Source organism: Loxodonta africana, chromosome 1 (genome assembly GCF_030014295.1).
Source record: "Loxodonta africana isolate mLoxAfr1 chromosome 1, mLoxAfr1.hap2, whole genome shotgun sequence".
In the NCBI taxonomy this organism is placed as follows: Eukaryota; Metazoa; Chordata; class Mammalia; order Proboscidea; family Elephantidae; genus Loxodonta; species Loxodonta africana.
In genome coordinates this window covers 62,224,228-62,241,394 of record NC_087342.1, presented here as the reverse complement: position 1 = coordinate 62,241,394, position 17,167 = coordinate 62,224,228, and the positions used below count along the sequence as shown (strand labels likewise).

Sequence of the window (17,167 nt, the reverse complement as noted above, 5' to 3'; positions counted from 1 at the left end):
CAGTACTGGGGTTAGTATTTCAACATATCTTTTTAGAGGACACATAATAGCCAGTGTAAAAATAGTCAAGACTTACATGTGTATAGCTGCAAAGAACAACTGAATTTCAAGTACTACAAATACAAGATTTAAATTCTTTATTACTGGAGGCGTCAATGTGGATTTTTCCTCCATTGTTGTTGTTGTTCAGTCAGTTCCAACTCATAGCTACCCTATGTACAACAGAACAAAACACTGCTTGCTCCTGCAACGTCTTCGCAACCGTTGCTATGCTTCAGCCCGTTGTAGCCACTGTATCAATCCATCTCCTTGAGGGTCTCCATCTTTTTCACTGACCCTCTACTTTACCAAGCATGAAGTCCTTCTCCAGGAATTGGTCCCTCCTGATAATATGTCCAAATACATGAGACACAGTCTCACCATCCTCGCTTCCAAAGAGCATTCTGGCTGTACTTCTTCCAAGACAGATTTGTTCATTCTTCTGGATGTCCATGGTATATTCATTATTCTTCACCAACATCATGATTCAAAGGCATCTATTCTTCTTCAATCTTGCTTATTCATTGTCCAGCTCTCACATGCATTTGAGGCAACTGAAAATACCACGGCTTGGGTCAGGCACACTTTAGTCCTCAAAATGACGTCTTTGCTTTTGAACACTTTAAAGATGTCTTTTGCAGCAGATTTGCCCAATGCAATATGTCATTTCATTTCTTCACTGCTGTTTCCATGGGCATTGATTGTGGATGGAGTAAAATGAAATCCTTGACAACTTCAATATTTTCTCCATTTATCATGATGTTGCTTATTGATCCTGTTGTGAGGATTTCTGTTTTATGTTGAGGTGTAATCCATACTGAAGGTTGTAACCTTTGATCTTCATCAGTAAGTACTTCAAGTCCTCTTCACTTTCTGTATTAGTTATCGTTAGTTGTCATTATTTCTTTTTAATTCTTTTTCCCTTCTTTCCTTTATTTCTTCCCTTTAACACTTTAATAGCATATATTATTTTATTATTCCTTGCCTATTAACCCTGGTGGTGCAGTAGTTAAGAGCTATGGCTGCAAACCAAAAGGTCGGCAGTTTGAATCCAACAGCCAATCCTTGGAAACATTATAGGGCAGTTCTACTCTGTCCTATAGGGTCACTATGAGTCAGAATGACTCAATGGCAATGGATTTTGCCTATGGATTTAGTAAATATATGTTTTTTAATTAATAATATCCAGTGTTGACAGAATTGATGCCTTTAAATTATGGTGTTGGCAAAGAATATTGAATATACCATGGACTGCCAAAGGAATGAACAGATCTATCTTGGAAAAAGTACTACCAGAATGCTCCTTAGAAGCAAGGATGGCGAGACTACATCTCACCTATTTTGGACATGTTATTAGGAGGGATCAGTCACTGGAGAAGGACATCATGCCTGGTAAAGTAGAGGGTCAGTAAAAAAGAGGAAGACCCTCAAGGAGATGGATTGACACAGTGGATTCAGCAATGAGCTCAAGCATAACAACAATTGTGAGAATGGCTCAGGACCAGGTCAGTTTTTTGTTCTGTTGTACATAGGGTCGCTATAAGTCAAAATTGACTCAACAGCACCTAACAACAAGTGTTGCCAAGGGTGTAAAGAAATAGGTACACTAATACACTGCTGGAGGTGGTGTATATTGGAGAGCAATTTGAAATTATTTGTTGAATTTATGATAGAGACCCTGAACCAGCAATGCTGCTCCCAGTAATTTAGCTTTCAAAAGCACTTCCATAACTGTGCAAAGTTCCTTACTGAAAAAGTGTGAATAGCACAAATTTCCTTCAGCACAAGTATAGTTAAATAAACCATGGTTTATACACACAGTGAAAAACTATGCAACCCTTGAACACAATGACATGCAACTAGGTGTGCTCATATAAAAACATTGTCTTAGGCTGGGTTCTCTACAGAAGCAAAACCAGGGAAACATATAGAGAGAGAGAAAGAGTGAGAGATTTATCTCAAGGAAATGGCTCACACCATTGTGGAGGCTGGCAAGTCCCAAGTCCATGGGTCAGACATCAGACTGGAAGCTTCTTCTGATTCATGTAGCTGCAGGAGCTGACGACCCCAAGATCAACAGCTCAGACAGCAGGATGCTGGCTCATGAGCTACAGAGATTGATGAATCCAAGGTCAGCAGGTAAAATGGCAGGCCTCTGGCTCACAGGCTATGGAGGCTGACAAATCCAAGGTCAGCAGGCAATATAGCAGGCTGCTGGCTCAAGTCCCGAGAACCAGAGGTCAGATGATGATAAGCTGGATGCAGGATCTAGAGTAAGCAGTCGAGCTTTGCCAGAATGTCCATATATGTATTAAATGCAGGCCACACCCCTGAGGAAACTCCTCTTACAACTGATTGGCTGATCACATCAGATCACATCACAGATAATGACTATATCATTACATAACTGCCAAATTACAAGATTACATAACTGCCATCTGCATCATTACATAACTGCCTGTCATGGATTGAATTATGTCCCCCCAAAAATGTGTGTATGAACTTGGTTAGGCCATGATTCCCAGTATTGTGTGGTTGTCCTCTATTTTGTGATTGTAATTTTATGTTAAGAGGATTAGGGTGTTATTGTAACACCACCCTTACCCAGGTCACCTCCCTGATCTCAAGAGATAAAAGGAAAGGGAAGCAAGCAGAGAGTTGGGGACATCACACCACCACAAAAGCAGTGCCAGAAGCAGAGTATATCCTTTGGACCCGAGGTTCCTGCACTGAGATGCTCCCAGACCAAGGGAAGACTAATGACAAGGAACTTCCTCCAGGGCTGACAGAGACAGAAAGCCTTCCCCTGGAGCCAGTGCCCTGAATTTGGACTTGTAGCCTACTGGACTGTGAGAGAATAAATTTATCTTTGTTAAAGCTGTCCACTTGTGGTATTTCTGTTATAGAAGCACTAGATGACTTCTTAACCACTGAGAGTCATGGCCCAGCCAAGTCGACACACAACCTTAACCATCACAAACATGGCCAAGATAATACCCAAAAACACCCAAGCCAGTTGCCATCAAGTCAATTCTGACTCATGATAACCCATATGTGTCAGAGTAGAGCTGCACTTTCTAGGGTTTTCAATGTGATATTTTAGAAGTAGGTCACCAGGGCTTTCTTCTGAGGCACTGCTGGGTGGATTCAAACTGCCAACCTTTTGGTTAGTAGCCAAGTGCTTAAGAGTCTGAGCCACCCAGGAATTCCAAAATTTATTGTGAGCCGTGTAATTCTCCCTATGGAGGCGCTAGGGAAATATCCTTTCTTGTCTCTCCTAGCTTCAGGTAGCCCCAGGCATTTCTTACTCTTTCTTGGCTTGTAGATGCATCTTCACATGGCTGTGTTTCCCCTGTATTTTTGTGTCTGTTCTCTTTTATAAGGACAGCACTCAGATTAGATTAGGGCACACCCTCCTCTGGTATGACCTCATGTTAATTTAACCGATAACATGTTCAAAGACCCTATTTCCAACTGAAACTTCATTCACAGGTACTAGGAGTTAGGAAGTACTCATATAAAAACATGTCCAAAATATATAGGTAAATGAAAATGCAAATAATGATAGTAATTCAATGTAATTCAAATAATGATAGTAACTATAACAACAGAAAATATTAGTATATGTTTAAGGAAAAGAAAAGCTGAAGAAAAATATCACATAGGATTGAACATGGTCATCTCTGGGAGATGGGATTATGAAGGATTTCCATTTTCGATATCGACTCGACTGCACTGGGTTATGTTATTTATGAGCTAATATTTATAAATTCTTAGAACAGAGAATGGCACGTAGCAAGTGCTATATAGGGTTTATTGAATAAAACAAAAATAAAATACCAAATGTGTAAATTATATTATGCTTGTTCCAAAAAAAAGGCAAAAATAAAAATGAAAGTTTGGTTAGACCTCATATTTCTTTGAGTGGAGGATTGCCTTTTCAGTGGCCATACTGAGTCTTGCTAAAAATCCTAAATTATTGCTTTCAGCTTGCCTTTCCACCAAAGGATTAAGAAAGTTTTTCACATCTATGTCTCATCCAAGAAATTGTAGAACTCTGAGAAGTGCTGTAAAAGACAATGAATTTAATATCCTATGATGTTTTCCACTCTTTTGCTTGAGTCATTTTGGAAATATGGCAAAATCTCTGAGTTTGTTCTCACTTAAAAGCTCTTTCATAAAAGGTTTTCATGAACTTCTCTAGACCAGAGACGATGATGGCTTGGACCATGGAAATGGCAATGACAGACATAGAGAAAGAAGATGAATTTTAGACCTCTTTGACCAGTTGTCAAGTCATCTTTGACTCGTGACAACCCCATGTGTGTCAGAGTAAAATTGTGCTGATTTTTTTTTCAGAAGTAGATCATGAGACCTTTCTTATGAGGTACCTCTGGGTAGACTTGAACCTCCAACCTTTCAGTTAGAACTGAGCATATATCACCCATTTGTACCACCCAGGGACTCCTTAGAACTACTTAAAAAAAAAAAAAATTTAGGCGGTTAAAAATTAGTAGGACTCATATTACTTTTCAGTTTAAAAGTGATACTGGAGCCCTTAGCAAACTCAGGGAACTTGCCATAATAGCAACAACTTGACCTTGGCTCCAGCTTTTGAAAAAGCTACCCCTGTAGTAAGAAGGAAGAGGAGGAAAGATAGGAGCAAGAGGAAGAGGATAATCTAAAAACCAGTGACATCTTCAGGCAAAAACAGCAATACTAGACATGTATATACAGACCAAATAAATGCTTCAAGATTTCAAAATAGCATTAAATTTTTTGATAGTACCCACCAACATGACATATCTAGTTATGGATTTAATTGTGTCCTCAAAAAAGTTATGTTGAAGTCCTAACCCCTGGTACCTGCAACTGTGGTCTCAGTTGGAGATAGTCTTTGAAGATGTTATCAGTTAACATGAGTAGAGTGGGCCCTAATCCAATCTGAGTGTTGTCTTTACAAAAGAGAACGGACACAGAGAGACATGCAGGGTAAATATGGCCATGTGAAGATGTATCTACATGTCAAGGAAGGCCAACAAACACCTGGAGCTGCCTGAAGCCAAGAGAAACAAGAAAGGATCTCCTCCTAGAGCCTTCAGAAGGAGCATGGCCCAACCAACACCCTGAATTTGGACTACTAGACTCTAGAGCTGTGAGACAATAAATTTTTCTTCTTAGAAACCACCCAATTTATGGTACTTTGTTACAGCAACCCCAGGAAATCAATACATATCTATGAAATGGCAAGAGTAATAATAGTTTCATCAGAACCTGTCTAACTTCAGGGGGGATAATGCTAATCAAGATCAGCATAAGCCTGATCCCTATGAGGTGAAGGTCAGATACATGTGCAACCTCCAAACTTTTTACCAATCTGACACCAGCCGTACTTCTCACAGCACTCTCTACTTCTCTTCAGGGTTTGATAATCTGTTGCGATGGCCACACAAAGCTCAGAGACCACACTTACAATTAAGTGGTTTATTAAGGAAGTATTAGGCAAAGTCTCCTTTTTTCAGAGCAGGACAGCTCTCTCAGCTCCTCTTCACCATGCAGGCCTCCTCTCGGCCGCCTCAGGACAGGCTTCTCTCAGCCTCTTCAGGACAGGCTCCTATCAGCTCCCTCAGGACAGGCTTCTTTCAGTCTCCTCAGGACAGGTTCGTCTTGGCCACACCGTCTGTCACCACCAACTCTGCCACAGAGCCCCTTCCAGTCCTGTCGCCACTGACTCCACCAGCAGGCCCCTTCTAGGCCTCTCACTGTCTTCAGTGTTACAGCCCTGACTCATGTTATAGGTCTTTTAGGAGGTTCCCTGACTCCTCTCTCTTTCTCTCTACTTCTTCTCTCTCCTTTCATCCTTCTGCTTCTTCCTGCTGCTTCTCTTCCTCCTTTTTTCTGTCTGAAAAACCTCTATGGGGTTGGCTGCATATATACATAACTCCTTGTCAATTTCAAGGCATGGACCCTCCCAGTGGGAGGCCACAAACTGATCAATCAATCCCGTCTCTGTAGGCCACAGATACTTTATTTGCATAGTAGGTGTCTTAGGCTGGGCACTCTAAAGGAACAAAACCAGCAAAGTGTATATATGTATAAATATATATCCAGACAGATTTATTTCAAGGAAATGGCTCATGCAGTTGTGGAGGCTCACAAGTTGCAAATCCATGGGTCAGTCATCAGGCTGGAGGCTTCTCCTGACTCATGTGTTTGCAGGAGCTGACAAATGCATAATCTGCAGGTCAGACACCAGGCTACTGGCTCACATCCCAAGAACCAGAGGTCAGAGGATGATGGGTCAGACGTAGGATTGAGAGAGTGAGCTTTGCCAGAATATCCATATATTGGATGCTGGCCACACCCCCAAGGAAACTCTCTTTTCAACTGATTGGCTGCTTACAACAGATCACATCTTGGATGGTGATTACATCATATCAAGCCAAGTTGGCACATAACCTTAACCTTCACAGTAGGGTACAGATACTTTATTTGTATAGTCTTTAGTCACCTCATTTGTATAGTCTGTTGACCAATCCCTGCAAGGTACATACTAATCACAGGGCAGGCTGCCCTTCAGGGCCAGACAAAAAGTATCAAACCAAATGGTCTATAACTTGCCCAGGAAATGTAACAAACCCTCTAGGATAGAAAACTAGGGCAAAGGTAACTCCTCAGGACTTAGGGGAAAATCTTTCAAACTTTTTTCTAAAGAACCAAGGCAAAAAGCCACATAAAAGAACTCATTTCACTACAATATCTGTTCTCCAAAGCTGGGAGATAATGCCTGGAATACCTAGGTAACCAAGGAGTATTACAGCAGGATTCCCTGGTTGAGTCCCTCGCTGAGAGAAAGCCAAGTTTGAGACTTCTCCTGGCACTCCTGCAGCCAGGAAATTCATTCTCTTTCCCTGGCAGGAAAAAAGATGTTAAAAAACCAAGGAGTTAAGGGCAAGAAGGAGAAGAAAAGCTAGATTGCTATTTATAGGACAAATCCCAGAAGGTTTTCCCACCCATTTTCAAATTTAAGTGCCCTCATCAGCAGAGCAAAACAGTCCACCAAGGACTATGAACATCCATGGACCCTCGGGAAGCTGTAACAAAGAAATGGTGCTTATTTCTAACCTTCCAGGTTGTTCTCTGTGGTTCAGTAAATCCAATTGGCTTGATTAAGAAGCTTCAATACATGAATTGAGCAAGTGCTGGATTTTCAGGAACGAAGAGCATCAGAAGTGGTGAATATCAGGATAAATATGAAGGCTAGTTTTTTCTCCTTTTAAGCTACTTAAAATATATATGACTATTTAAAGCAAATATTGTACCACTGTCTAGCAAGGTTTTCAATATGTATGAGGTGTATCTGTATGTGTAGTTCATATACATCAACTGTAACAAAAGGACAGCAGGTGTGGGAGGAAACTATGTGACTGCAAGTCTTCTACATTTTATGTGAAGTGGTACAATATTAACTACAATCAGACCATGAAAGGCTAGTTAGCATATGAAATCCCTAGAGCAACAATTTTAAAACAAGGAGAACTACAGCCCCAAAGTCAATGTTATTGCTGTCCGTTCCGACACATAGCGACCCTATGCACAACAGAACAAAACACTGCCTGGTCCTGCGCCATCCTCACAATCTTTGTTATGCTAAAATTTTTATCTTGTACTGTGGAAGCAGATGACATTCATCTTGTCACTGAGCACAGCCTCTGGAAGTGACTTTGAAAATGCTGTCTTTTGCAGAGGTCTGTGCTGGGATCTATGACGTATTGATGGCTTTTATCTTCCTTCATGACAAAGCAGAATTTTTTTAAGTCTACTGACAAGATTTCAGGTAAAGTGGATCTGGGTTCGTAATAGAATGCAGAGAAACCTAACACACAACAATGTCTGCTTGTCATCTGTGTTTGTGAGTGAAGACAGACATTGGAACTTAGGTGGCATGGAGGCTGTCTGTAAAGTTCCCAAGGCCACACCACTTTCCGAGGAGCACTCAGTCAGCGACAAACTCAGCATCTATTCCTCCTGAACAGACATCTCCAGAATTCACAGTTCTGCCAGCATCCCATGGACATGCCCAGGACACCTATTCCAATGTTAGTGGAAGGTTTACTCCAGCTTTCAACAGACCTTGCACTCAACTTTGCTGAATCCCATTCCAGACTGTCGGCCCACGCTCTGCACTTTACTGTCCCATGACTTCCTCAGAAACGATTTTCTAGAAATTGTGGATTTCTTGGAAAGTTTAACATTGAAGAATAAAGAGGAAAAACCTGGATTTTCAAATTTCTGATGGACAGAGTCAACTGCTTGTCAGAGGAATTAATAGCCTCAAGGTTGGGGCTTCTTCTGCTTAATCAGTTGGTGTTCACTGCTAAGAGTTTTCTTCCTCGTCTGCTTGGCCCCAAAAAAGATAATGTACAGGGAGAAAGCCCTTGCTTGCTGTCCCCGGCCCCTTTCCAATCCAGGTGATCCCCATGCTTCTGCAGCTCTTTGAGGTTTCCGAGGAGCACGTGTGGATGATGGTGTTGACTCATGTTGAGGCTTACGTGGAGCCTCACCAGGAGCAGCTGAAGAAAGTCATCTTGCTGCAGGTATTGCTGGGCCTGCAGGACACCATCGTGGCTGTTACTCTCCATAGCCTAGCAGTGATGGTCTCTCTGCTTGGACCAGAGGTAGCTGTGGGAGGAGAAAGAACCAAGATCTTCAAATGTACTGTCCCAAGTTTTACTAAAGCTACCGACCTTTTCCCAGAAAAATAAATTCAGAGGACAGTGAAAACTTCCAACCAAATTGCAAAAAGTCCGAAGAGTGACCTGATTGGAGTGAGCCTAAGGAGCCTGAAAACAAACTGTCAATATACAGGTTTAGCCTAGAGAGCCATGTGATGCTGGCCAAGTCCCCATTCACTGCAAAGGAGGAGTCTTGGGATGACTTTGAGCCCAGTAACTTAGATACTGAAATAAACCTTGGAGGTGAAATCTCTGTTGCAAGATCTGTTACCTCAGGGGAGCAAAAGCCCATTCCTACTTGGCTTCTGTTCGCTGAAGAGTCTAGGCCTTTGAAATCAAGCCTATCTCCAAAGACCAGGCTTGTAGAAAGGGGGGATGACCCAAACCACATCAAGCCACCAAAATGTTATCACAAGAAAGGCACCTTAAAGTTCCGTCAGAACTTGGCTTAGGAGAGGAGTTTACCATTGAAGGAAAAAGAAGCCAGTACATGGTCCTGAATTGGACTGATTTGCTGATTTGATCCCAGAAATTAAACCTTCAGCTGCTTTTCTTATTTTACCTGAATCGAGGACAGAAATGATGGTTCCCAACAAGAATGATAGCTCACCCATGATGCAGTTTTCCTCAAAATTTACTGCAGCAGAAATTACTGAGGGAGAGGCTGGTGGCTGGGGAGAAGAAGGGTTGCTGAACAGGGAAGATAATAACTGCTGACAACAGGTGTGAATTAAACTTTAAAAAAAAAAAAAAGATTACCTTTTTCTTTAATCAAATTAATATTTTTAAAGCAGGCTGTAAGGACAAGAAGACCCAGAGCAGCCTGTTCTTCCCATGCCAGGAGCTCTCTTCCCATCTGTGCCAACTGAAGTGTAAGACTTCAAGTGGTGGCTGAAAGCCCGAGGAGGGGGAGGCCTCAGTACTGGTTTCTAGGAGGAAGAGCCTAAGTGCACTTGACTGAGGCCAGCTTCTGTGAAAGTAAGCTGTATTATGAAATATGATGTACTACAGAAAATTAGCTATAAAGTATATAAACGATTTTAAATAACTAAGTTTTCCTTAGGCAACTCACTTATTTGTTTGCAGTTGTTACTATCTGAGTGAATGGTCCTGTGTGGACCTGGGCAGTTACTGACCATTCTATTTGTATTATGTTGTTCCAAAGTTCTCAGTGAGAAATATCCTCAACTATCCTGTTCTCTAAATGTCCAATAAAGACTATTTTCACTAGATTCAACTTTAAAAAAAGTAAAATAGAGAAAACTACAAGTAATCTTAAGAATTGATTAGAAATACTATTGTATATCATATTTAAAAAAAAAAAAAACATTGTCGCTGGGTCGATTCCAACTCCTAGTGACCCTATAGGACAGAGTAGAACTGCCCCATATGTTTTCCAGGGAGCAGCTGGTGGATTTGAACTGCCGACCTTTTGGTTAGCAGCAGTAGCTCTTAATCATTACACCACCAGGGCTCGTGTATCATATATATCATACAAAATCATTAAAATAATGTTTTAGAAGACTAAAACTGTTGCAGAGAAAATGCTCCACTGAGGTACGGTTAGGAATAGAAGGCACAATAGCTGCAAGGTGATATAAAATATGCATATCTTTGCATATTGACAAGGCTGCAGATATCTGATCCAAAAAATCTTTAAATGGCTGTCTCTAGTGATTGAATTTGAGTAATTTCATTTTATCCTTCATGCATTTCTAGATTATCCAAATTTTTACAACAAATTTGTGATACATTATAGTCAGAGGAAAAAAAATTCATTTAAAAAAAGTGAAGGATTTAACATTAATATCTCTATATAGGCAACACAAACATACAATCTCATGAGTCAACCTGAACTCCAAAACAAACAAACCAAACCCATTGCTGTCAAGTCCATTCCAACTCATAACGACCCTATAGTACAGAGTAGAACTGCCCCATATGTTTCCAAAGAGTGCCTGGTGGATTAGAACTGCCTCTTTTTGGTTAGCAGCTGTAGCTCTTAACCACTACGCCACCAGGGTTTCCACCTGAACTCCAGCAGTTACTAAAACAAGTGACTAAAATGTGTGGCCACCAAAAGCCTCACTCTGATTTATCATATTAGAGAGACGTGCCTGGTCTGAACTGTTTTCTAACTCAGTTCTATTATCACTTATGTTCACACCAACTGCATAAGAACGATTTTGCTATGTACTGGAGATAAAAAAAAGTAAGTAAGTGTTATGGATTGAATTATGCCGCCCCAAAAGATACGTCCAGATCCTGACTCCTATATTTGTGAGTGTGACCTTGTTTAGAAATAGGGTCTCTGGAAATGTTATCGGGGGGGCTAACATGAGGGCATATTGGAGCATGGAGCAGAGTGGGTCCTAATCCTATATGACTGGTGTTTAAAAAAAAAAAAGAGAGAGAGAAGATACACAGAGACAGGGAGACAGAGGAAGGAAGGATGCTATGAGACGCTGCAGCTGCAAGCCAAGGAGTGCCTAGAGCTGCCAGAAGCTAGGAGAAAGGGACGGAACAGTTTCTCTGTCAGAACCCCCTGGAGAGAGTTACACAGTTGATACACTAGTTTGTATTACTAGTCTCCAAAGCTAAGAGATAATAAATTTCTGTTTTTACGAGCCATGCAGTATGTAGTATTTTGCTATAGATTCTCTCTCTCTCGGTTTCTGATTAATGTTGTACAGTTAGCAAAGTGCTTCATACATAGTGAGCAACCAATAACTACTGATTGAATAAAAGAATGAGAACTTAAAAGTCAGAAAACACAAATGACTGATAAAATGTTTATCTTTTTAAAGTCCAGAGTCCACTGGTAATCAAAGAAATGTAAGATAAAATAGAGATAACGTTTTAGTCTATAAACCTGGCAAATATGTTTTTAAAAATAATATTTACTGTTGCCAAATATATGGTGAAATGAGTGCTCTCACACACTGCTACAAGGAGTCTAAATTGGTTCAAATTTTCCAAAGGACAATTTATCAATACGTATGAAAATCCCAAAATTATTGTGACCCTTTATCAACATTTTCATTTATGGGAATTTATTCTGTGTGAGACAATTCAAATACACATAAAAAGATCAATTTCTCTGATCTTTGTAATGTACACTGGGTACAACCTAATTTTCAAATATAGGGAATTGGTTAAGTAAATTAGTAAGTGCCTAGGATAGAATATTATGAAAATATTGAAAGTTGTGATCTTGACTATTAAAGGTACAGAAAATTGTGTATTATATAACAAGTTTAAAAGGATAAATATATACATATATTAATTATAATTATTTCAAATATGTGAATATCTATATGTTGGAAACCCTGGTGATGTAGTGGTTAAGAGCTACAGCTACTAATCAAAAAGGTCAGCAGTTCAAATCCACCAGGCAATCCTTAGAAACTGTATGGGGCAATTCTACTCTGTCCTGTAGGGTCACTATGAGTCAGAATTGACTCAACGGCAACAGGTGTGGTTTTTGGTTTTTTTAATATGTTTAGGAAAGAAGCCCTGGTGTCACAGTGGCTAAAGCACTCAGCTGCTAACCACAAGGTCTACAGTTTGAACCCACCAGTCCACTCCATAGGATAAAGATGTAGCAGTCTGCTTCCACAGAGATTTTTAGCCTTGGAAACCCTACAGAAAAGTTCTGCTCTGTCCTATAGGGTCACTATGAGTCAGAATTAACTTGACAGCAATGGATTTGGTTGAGTTTACATTTTAGAAATAATATGCATATGTATGTGTTTTTTTGATAGTGGGATAGTAATGACCCTTTCTTATGTTTTTTAAATATTTTTTTCCAAAAGAACTCATATTGCTTATATAAGAAAAAAAAACAATGAATTGATTTTAAAATGTCTTCTGTGAAGTTTGCAAGCTCTTCTTCACAGTTTGCAACTGTCATTTGAATACATTCCATTGATCACAAGACGAACTGGGGGGTGAAATGTGCAGTGAATGAAACTCTTCCTTCACCATTGCTATTAAACAACCCCAGCAACCCCAACATATGATGAGTCAGTGGTGATATCCTAGTAGCCAGGGGCCTCCTAGACTCGCTACACCATGCCCTCCCAGTTGTTACTCTCTTTAGCTCTATCAATGCCTTCTAAGAAATTTGATTCTTGCTTAGCTTAGAATATTTTACCACTTAGATAAAGATTGTTTCCCACCAGTTTTTTAAATGTAAACTGAAAAGTTAATTCATAGAAGAATTGTGGAAAAATCCTTTCCTTTTCAATGCTTTCAAAGATAAAAATCCTAAAGAAATTTTACCTACAGAAATGGAAAAAACTAAATGTATTATCCAGTCCAGTTTTTCTAAATGTTGAAATCTCTTATTAACATCAATGTATGGGATATTTTCACATGTAAAATTTTAGTATAGCAATATTTGCCTCCAAGGTATTTTTTAAGGGTTGTGCTTGGTCAAAATTTTTGAGGCTGGTGAATTTTAAAGAAAATTCTGATGTCTGGTATTTCAATAAGATATTTGGAGATACTAATCACTCTTCAACATTGATGTTTTCATATCCTATCTCAAACCTTATTTTCCAGACCCTTCTGGTTTAGCATTGCCATTTGTCATCATTTTCCGCCATATCTTTATATATCCAAATAATATTGTCCTGAGAATTATTATAAAGCAGATCCCTTTAGCTATTCTTTAGCTATTGGATTTCCCTCTCAGATACCACAATATCCTCGTAATGGCAGATGCCTGCCCAGGAGAAAGATGGCAGGGTCTGGAGATAGGCAATCCTGAGCAAAACAATCTCACTCTACAACTTAGATCCAAAACACTATGAACCAAAAGATATTTCAAAACTATTTCCTCCAGTTAAGCATTCTAACTGATCTTTATGGCAAACAATATGTGTAGATCACAATACTGTAAAATTTGCCAGAATTTCTGTATCATGTAATCCCCTTTTTGTGGAGAGGCACTAATTATTATTCCTAAACTTCAGCTCATTATTTCATTCATCAAACACTTACTTAATGTGTATGATATAAAAGTCATGCTCAATTATCAGAACAGGGAGGGATAACAGAAAATACAGAGAAAATTGTTGAAGATTTGTTGGCAGAAAACTTCCCTGAATTGTGAAAGATGAGAAGATATCTATCCAAGATTCTCATCGAACTCCACATAACGTAGATCTTAAAAGAAAGTCACCAAGACATATTATAATCAAACTTGCCAAAACCAAAGATAAAGAGAGAATTATAAGAGCAGCGAGGGATAAACGAAAAGTCACCTACGAAGGACAGCCAATAAGAATAAGCTCAGACTACTCGGCAGAAACCATGCAGGCAAGAAGGTAATGGGATGACATATTTAAAAAAATGAAGGAAAAAAATTGCCTGCCAAGAATCATATATCCAGCAAAACTGTCTCTTAAATATGAAGGTGAAATTAAGACATTTCCAGATAAACACAAGTTCAGGGAATTCATAAAAACCAAACCAAAACTAAAAAAAATACTAAAAGGAGTTCTTTGGTTAAAAAAATCAATAATATCAGGTATCAACCCCAGACTAGAACACTGGGCAGAGCAACCAGAAGTCAACCCAGACAGGGAAATCCAAAAAAAACAAAGCTAGATTATATATATATATAAAATCCCAACACAGGGTAACAGCGATGTTACTATATAAAAGAAGACAACATTAAAATAATAAAGAGGGACTAAGAAATGTAATCATAGACCTTCCATATGGAGAGGAAGATATGGCAATACAAAGAAATAAAAGTTAGTTTTAATTTCAGAAAAAAAGGGGTAAATAATAAGGTAACCACAAAGGAGAGAAACTATCCTACTCATCAAAATAAAATACAAGGGAAAAATACAGACTTGGCAGAAACAAAATTAACAATAAATATGAGGAAAGGACAATATATAAAGAAAATCTACTCAGCACATAAAATCAAGTGGGAAAAAGAAACTGTCAACACACAAAAAAAGACATCAAAATGATAGCACTGAATTCACACCTATCCATAATTACCCTGAATGTAAATGGACTAAATGCACCAATAAAGAGACGGAGAATGGCAGAATGGATTAAAAAACAAGATCCGTCTATATGCTGCCTACAAGAGACGCACCTTAGACTTAGAGACACAAAAAAACTAAAACTCAAAGGATGGAAAAAATATATCAAGCAAACAAAAATCAAAAAAGAGCAGGAGTGGCAATATTAATTTCTGACAAAATAGACTTTAATTAAATCCATCGTAAAGGATAAGGAAGGACACTATATAATGATTAAAGGGACAATACACCAAGAAGACATAACCATATTAAATATTTATGCACCCAATGACAGGGCTGCAAGATACATAAAACAAACTCTATCAGCACTGAAAAGTGAGATAGACAGCTCCACCATAACAGTAGGAGACTTCAACACACCACTTTTGGTGAAGGACAGGACATCCGGAAAGAAGCTCAATAAAGACATGGAAGATCTAAATGCCACAATCAACCAACTTGACCTCGTAGACATATACAGAACACTCCACCCAACAGCAACCAAGTAGACTTTCTTTTCTAGTGCACATGGAACATTCTCTAGAATAGACCACATATTAGGTCATAAAGCAAGCCTTAGCACAATCCAAAACATTGAAATATTACAAAGCATCTTCTCTGACCATAAGGCCATAAAAGTGGAAATCAGTAACAGGAAAAGTAGGGAAAAGAAATCAAAGAATTGGAAACCAAACAATACCCTGCTCAAAAAAGACCGGATTATAGAAGACATTAAGGATGGAACAAAGAAATTCATAGAATCCAATAAGAATGAAAATACTTCCTATCAGAACCTTTGGGACACAGCAAAAGTGGTGCTCAGAGGCCAATTTATATCAGTAAATGCACACATCCAAAAAGAAAAAAGGGCCAAAATCAAAGAATTATCCCTACAACTTGAACAAATAGAAAGAGAGCAGCAAAAGAGACCCACATACACCAGAAGAAAACAAATAATAAAAATTAGAGCTGAACTAAATGAAATAGAAAACAGAAAAACAATTGAAAGAGCTAACAAGACCAAAAGCTGGTTTTTTGAAAAAGTCAACAAAACTGATAAACCACTAGCCAAACTGACAAAAGAAAAACAAGAGAGGAAGCAAACAACCCAAATAAGAAATGAGATGGGTGATATTACAACAGATCCAACTGAAATTAAAAGAATCATATCAGATTACTATGAAAAACTATACTCAAACAAATTTGAAAACCTAGAAGAAATGGATGAATTCCTAGAAACACACTACCTACCTAAACTAACACAAACAGAGGTAGAACTATTAAATAGACCCATAACAAAAGAAGAGATTGAAAAGGTAATCAAAAAACTCCCAACAAAAAAAAGCCCTGGTCCTGACAGCTTCACTGCAGAGTTCTACCAGACATTCAGAGAAGAGTTAACACCACTACTACTGAAGGTATTTCAGAGCATAGCAAAGGACGGAATACTACCAAACTCATTCTATGAAGCCACCATATCCCTGATACCAAAACCAGGTAAAGACACCACAAGAAAAGAAAATTATAGACCCATAACCCTCATGAACGTAGATGCAAAAATCCTCAACAAAATTCTAGCCAATAGAATTCAACAACATATCAAAAAAATAGTTCACCATGACCAAGTGTGATTCATACCAGCTATGGTTCAACATTAGAAAAACAATTAATGTAATCCACCACATAAATAAAACAAAAGACAAGAATCACATTATTTTATCAATTGATGCAGAAAATGCATCTGACAAAGTTCAACACCCATTCGTGATTAAAAACTCTCAGCAAAATAGGAATAGAAGGAAAATTCCTCAACATAATAGAGGGCATTTATACAAAGCCAACAGTCAACATCACCCTAAATGGAAAGAGCCTGAAAACATTCCCATTGGGATCGGCAACCAGACAAGGATGCCCTTTATCACCACTCTTATTCAACATTGTGCTGGAAGTCCTAGCTAGAGCAATTAGGCTAGATAAAGAAATAAAGCGCATCCAGATTGGCAAGGAAGAAGTCAAAGTATCTCTATTTGCAGATAACATGATCTTATACACAGAAAACCCTAAGGAATCCTCCAGAAAACTACTGAAACTAATAGAAGAGTTCAGCAGAGTATTGGGATAAAAGATAAACATACAAAAATTAGTTGGATTCCTCTACACCAACAAAAAGAACATCGAAGAGGAAATCACCAAATCAATGCCATTTACAGTAGCCCCCAAGAATAAAATATAGGAATAAATCTTACCAGGGATGTAAAGGACTTATACAAAGAAAACTACACTACACTTCTGCAAGAAACCAAAAGAGACTTACGTAAGTGGAAGAACATACCTTGCTCGTGAATA

General features: G+C 38.8%; 1 long non-coding RNA gene and 1 pseudogene across 2 annotated transcripts in view; one reads left to right on the top strand and one right to left on the bottom strand.

Annotated features, from left to right (window-relative positions):
- LOC135230692 (uncharacterized) overlaps window positions 1-17,167 on the bottom strand; it is a 141,284-nt gene that overhangs the window by 83,903 nt on the left and 40,214 nt on the right. The gene's annotated exons all lie outside the window — the stretch shown is intronic.
- On the top strand, window positions 7,247-10,017 carry LOC100666765 (protein-associating with the carboxyl-terminal domain of ezrin-like; annotated as a pseudogene).